Source organism: Penaeus japonicus, unplaced genomic scaffold (assembly GCF_977035675.1).
Source record: "Penaeus japonicus unplaced genomic scaffold, GWHDUDI00000001_assembly GWHDUDI00000039, whole genome shotgun sequence".
Lineage (NCBI taxonomy): Eukaryota > Metazoa > Arthropoda > Malacostraca > Decapoda > Penaeidae > Penaeus > Penaeus japonicus.
The window spans coordinates 7908913-7913912 of record NW_028234441.1 but is presented as its reverse complement, the minus strand read 5'-3'; the positions used below and the strand labels follow the sequence as shown (position 1 = coordinate 7913912).

General features: G+C 39.6%; 1 protein-coding gene across 3 annotated transcripts in view; it reads left to right on the top strand.

Annotated features, from left to right (window-relative positions):
• Positions 1-1481, top strand: part of LOC122251284 (monocarboxylate transporter 12) — a 199034-nt gene extending 197553 nt beyond the window's left edge. For all 3 annotated transcript variants that reach the window (XM_086533667.1, XM_086533666.1, XM_086533669.1), the window contains one exon: positions 1-1481. This exon is cut by the window's left edge and continues 1478 nt beyond it. The gene's annotated coding sequence lies outside the window, so the exon portion shown is untranslated.
• Positions 1482-5000: the final 3519 nt, after the last annotated feature.

Sequence of the window (5000 nt, the reverse complement as noted above, 5' to 3'; positions counted from 1 at the left end):
GTGATAGCAGCTCTGAAAAACATCCTACAGGATCATCTGAAATACCTCTACGAGTGATCAGAAATCAACAAATAAGTTCATAGTAATTTGCTGTGATGTGCCACTCGCGGAGAGTACACAGTGCCAACGATGAAGACTTGCATTTCGTGTTATCTACGCATCTTCTACGTCGGTGTTTCTAGGCATTAAAGCAGGTAGTCTTGCTACTTCACCTAAACAGTGACATGACGAAGAAACAGTAACGATAACAAAGCCTGAAAAAGTATTACTGGATACGTTCGCAAATGTGATATCAGGTCATCGAAGGAATGTGCCGAAGGTCGTGCAAGTGTGTTCCACGTCGAGCTATTCTAATCAAGGTCACGTCACTTAAAGCATATGATAACAGAATATAGTGCCAAATCGGACTCCATCGTGGCGGCGGGAACATTATGCATGTACAGTACTCTTATGCTTTGGCGACATGCAAGAGGAAGTTTTCAGAGACCTTGTCCAATCGGAAACGGTGACCGCCCGTGTCGGGAAAGCCCTCCCTGCACAATGGATCTTTTCGCATATTATGAAGATTAATATGGTCAGTATCTTAGTGGGTATGTGAAATGTTATTGTCCTTTGTACAGCAGAAAAAAAAACTCGCAGAACACTTTTAAAAAAATATTATATGTAGATTAGAAAACTACTAGTGCAATTATGAGTGTTATGCGTCCTGATTGTCTTCTGGTTACCATGGAAACCGAAATCAAGAAGACTGGCTGCCATGGTTCCTTTACTCAGGTCGAGCCGTTGTGTGTTTCCCAGTGAAGTGGTGAGTGACTAAGTGTGTGAGATGATTGTCAAGGTTTGTGAAGTGGTCCTCTGGGCTGTACCTAATGCTAGAGAAATATATGTTGGAAATATTGTGTCTAAATGTATGATAAACCTTATTCGGATTATTTTCCAAGAAAATTGAAACATGGAAATTGTTATATGTGTAGAGTGATTTGGTTTTTCTCTACTGTGAAGTATCATAGGTTAAGATGATAGTTTGAAACTTTTTTTTTCTTAACTAACAGTTCTAGTCATTCTATTCCAAAAGATATGCCTGTGCTAAGAAAATGTATCTTGTCGAAGATCACACCATGTTTGTTCATTTAATGCCCATATGATTAAATGAAGGTTAACATTGGGGGGTTACTTAAGCTTTCAGCGTAAACAAAACAGATGGCGACACAGTAGGTTGGAGGTCAGGGTGACGACAAGGGGAAAAATAATGGAAGTGTTGTATTTCTATGATCTCTCCCTTTCTCTTTCTTTCTATATCTGGATGTCTTTGTCTCTCTCTCTCTCTTTCTCTTTCTCTCTCTCTCTCTCTCTCTCTCTCTCTCTCTCTCTCTCTCTCTCTCTCTCTCTTTCTCTCTCTCTCTCTCTCTCTCTCTCTCTCTCTCTCTCTCTCTCTCTCTCTCTCTCTCTCTCTCTCTCTCTCTCTCTCTCTCTCTCTCTCTCTCTCTTCTCTCTCTCTCTCTCTCTCTCTCTCTCTCTCTTTCTCTCTCTTTCTCTTTCTTTTTCTCTTTTCTCTCTTTTCTCTCTCTCTCTCTCTCTCTCTCTCTCTCTCTCTCTCTCTCTTTTTCTCTTTCTCTTTCTCTTTCTCTCTCTTTCTCTCTCTTTCTCTCTCTCTCTCTCTCTCTTTCTCTCTCTCTCTTCTCTCTCTCTCTCTCTCTTCTCTTTCTCTCTCTCTCTCTCTCTCTCTCTCTCTCTCTCTCTCTCTCTCTCTCTCTCTCTCTCTCTCTCTCTCTCTCTCTCTCTCTCTCTCTCTCTCTCTCTCTCTCTCTCTCTCTCTCTCTCCCTCTCAATCTATCTATCTCTCAGTCATGCAGTTCTCCCTCCTCGGCCTTCACGAAGAAAATTAGGTTACAATGTTTATAGAATAGCCTGTGAATTGATTACTATATACAGAATACCTGACACAGACCAGCTGCGTTAATGATAAATAGTCAAGTTCGTCCCGTTAAATCTCTGTATTCATCTTGAACAGGACGTTGCACTGCTTGTCGTTGCTAAGAGGCGGTTTAATTAAAACACATTTTTTATTCCCTCTAACTGACCGAAAATAGCCTTCGTCAAATTAAAGTTGCAATGCCCTCTAGCAACATAATGGAATCTGATCTAGGATTTTTTTTTCTGATGATAGGTCCAGCAAGTTTGATTGCAACGTTATATACTTGCATTTCAGGTTTGCCTCTCCATAATCAACATCTATGTCTTCTCCCCGCTCCCATTTTCTCCTTATTTAGTTTACTTTCTTATTTGTATATAACATCAACGTACTTTCTTATTCCTCTATCTTCACTCATGGAGATGCTAGTACAATGTGTACATCAGTAGGAGAGCAGGCTAGGCGTTTCCCAGCTGATCCGTAACGACCTAAGATCACGGGTCCATGATCTGGGCTCAGGGCAGGATCACAGCTGGACGACCACTGCATTCAGAGCGCGTGGTCGGTGCAGTGGGGGGAGGGGGGGGGACGCAACGTTTCGTGAGGTTATGTCAGTTCAGTGTATTTTCTTATCACTCTATGTCTTCTTTCTGTTTACTCTTTAGATGAGGTGTTATGTATGTAATTGCAGTTATGTATGTAATGCATGTTTTGATCTGTAGCGGAGATCGTTTTGTACAGATTTGCTTGAGAATTTCCATTTGACGAAAAAAAAAGAAATAACACAGTACCAAGGCTAACAACATTGCAATGATTCCGAGAATTTCCAGCGACAACGAAGGCATACATTTTTACCCCTTGAAAGTCAAATAACACAATGTTATACATGCTGCAAAACATGCTGGCAAAAGATGATAATAATGACAATGAATTTAGTTACGATGCATTTAATTTCAACAACACTCATTTAACGCAGAGGGATAATTGGTCTAAAGTATCAAAACAAACAGATATTGCAGACACCTTAATTTCTTCCCTTCATTCCCCTCCAAAGACTGAAGAGATTAGATATTTCTTCGTTTTCTGTATCCTAATATCTAGGCCTTATTACAGAGGTTTGCGTCCGGTGAATCTTATATTGCCGTCTCTTGAATAACACTGATGGATGAAACGTTGTCAAGAGGTTTTCATGACTCGTTGACTTCCAAGCTGCCAGCATTGTGTATGTTGCTTTGATGAAAGCGTGATAATGTTTCCACAGGCTGATTGCATTCTCTGTGTTGCTGGCAAGCAAAGAATATGAAGGTTCACAATCAAATGGTTCAAATACAACGAAAAAGTGATGTGTTTTACTATTTAGGGCTAAGTAACCTATTCTGTCGGAATAACTAGGTACATTTATTTAGGCATTTCTGCATGAATGTCGCCAGACCATAGAACAATAGTAAGCTCAGACATGAATATATGATGAAAATACATGCCCTATGTTCAGTTGTTGTTTTTTTCAGAGTAAATGCATTTGACGTTAGTGATGGCCAGGAACTGACAGTGTGAAAGGACTAACGTAGGCTTTATAATTACTTTATTATAGGTATAAATGTGAAAGGCCAAATGGATGTAGAGTTAAATGGTCTCTTTCTAAAAAGGCTATTTCAAGAACCGTCTTTAACTATAGATTGCGTATAGCTTTTGTAAGTATTACGTGTAAGCATGTACTTTTTTATAATCTGTCCTGCATTTTCTAATGGTACCTGCAGTAAGTGTAAACTTAAGGTAGGTACCTCCCTTAATTGTAAACTGTGCGCAGGTACCTTCTTATGCGTAGATCACATGCAGAAGCCTTCCTAGGTGTATGCTGCGAGTTAGCCCCTTCTGAAAGGAGTGTAGTGAGAGGTTCCCAACGACAGGGGATATTCAGTGTATTTACCTTCGTTCCAAATACTGCGAACTAGTCAGGCATCTCACAAGCTCTGTTTCCAGACCTTCTCTCCGCCTCTCGGCTTTAGACTCTAAAGTATAATCAACAAACCGAGCCTAGGACTAATTATTTTGTAAATGCATTAAGTCAATGGTGATTAGACGCTGTACTTGCTAGATAAGATGAATATATTTTGTGTATATTTGTACAGGATGACACGCACACTGAACAGAAAGTGAATAGGGACAGTTTTATTCTCAGGTTGACGCTGTTGTGTAAGGTTTTCTGTTTGCATGTGTCCTGGTGCTTGCTGATGAGTATGTATAAGCGAATCATTTAGTAGATCAAGAGGTTACAAGATCCAGAGAGGATACTGATACATTATGTGCTTTGATATTCAATCTTACATTAATTGAAAAGGTACTGGGAATTCTTACATAGGAAATAGACAAAGATATGCAAATAAATAGGACAAATATTGTTTAAAGGAATGTATGAACAAGCTTGTAAAGCGAAGCTGGTGTCAGATGGAGCAAGAAAACGTGATGCAATATTTTTTGTTCTTTTTTTTTGTCTGTTTTTTTTTTTTTCTCTCTCTCTCTTTTGTTCGGTCTACATATCCAATACGGAAATTCACACACACACACACACACACACACACACACACACACACACACACACACACACACACACACACACACACACACACACACACACACACACACACACACACACACACACACACACACACACACACACACACACACACACACAAACACACACACAAACACACACACACACACACACACACACACACACACAAACACATGCTTCTGATCCGGAATTCCCATCGCTGCTCCACGTGAAGGAAAATTATCAAATCCATCAGTATTTCGGTTTAACTTCACATGACACATCAAAGTATTTTTGGTTCCACTTGCCAATGATAGTTTTTTAATGATACATCTTGTAAATCAGGCATTTAATTAATGAGGCTGAGATGTCAGAACTAGCTCTGTTGACTCTCCCGGTTCATAAGATAAACATGAACAAGAGACAAACATTCTAGTCTGTGTAAGTTACTTATGACAAAACCTGTATGTATGATGACGCCTTTGTACGTGTATGACTACCACTGTAAAACTGTTAGGTTGAAAATATTTATACAAG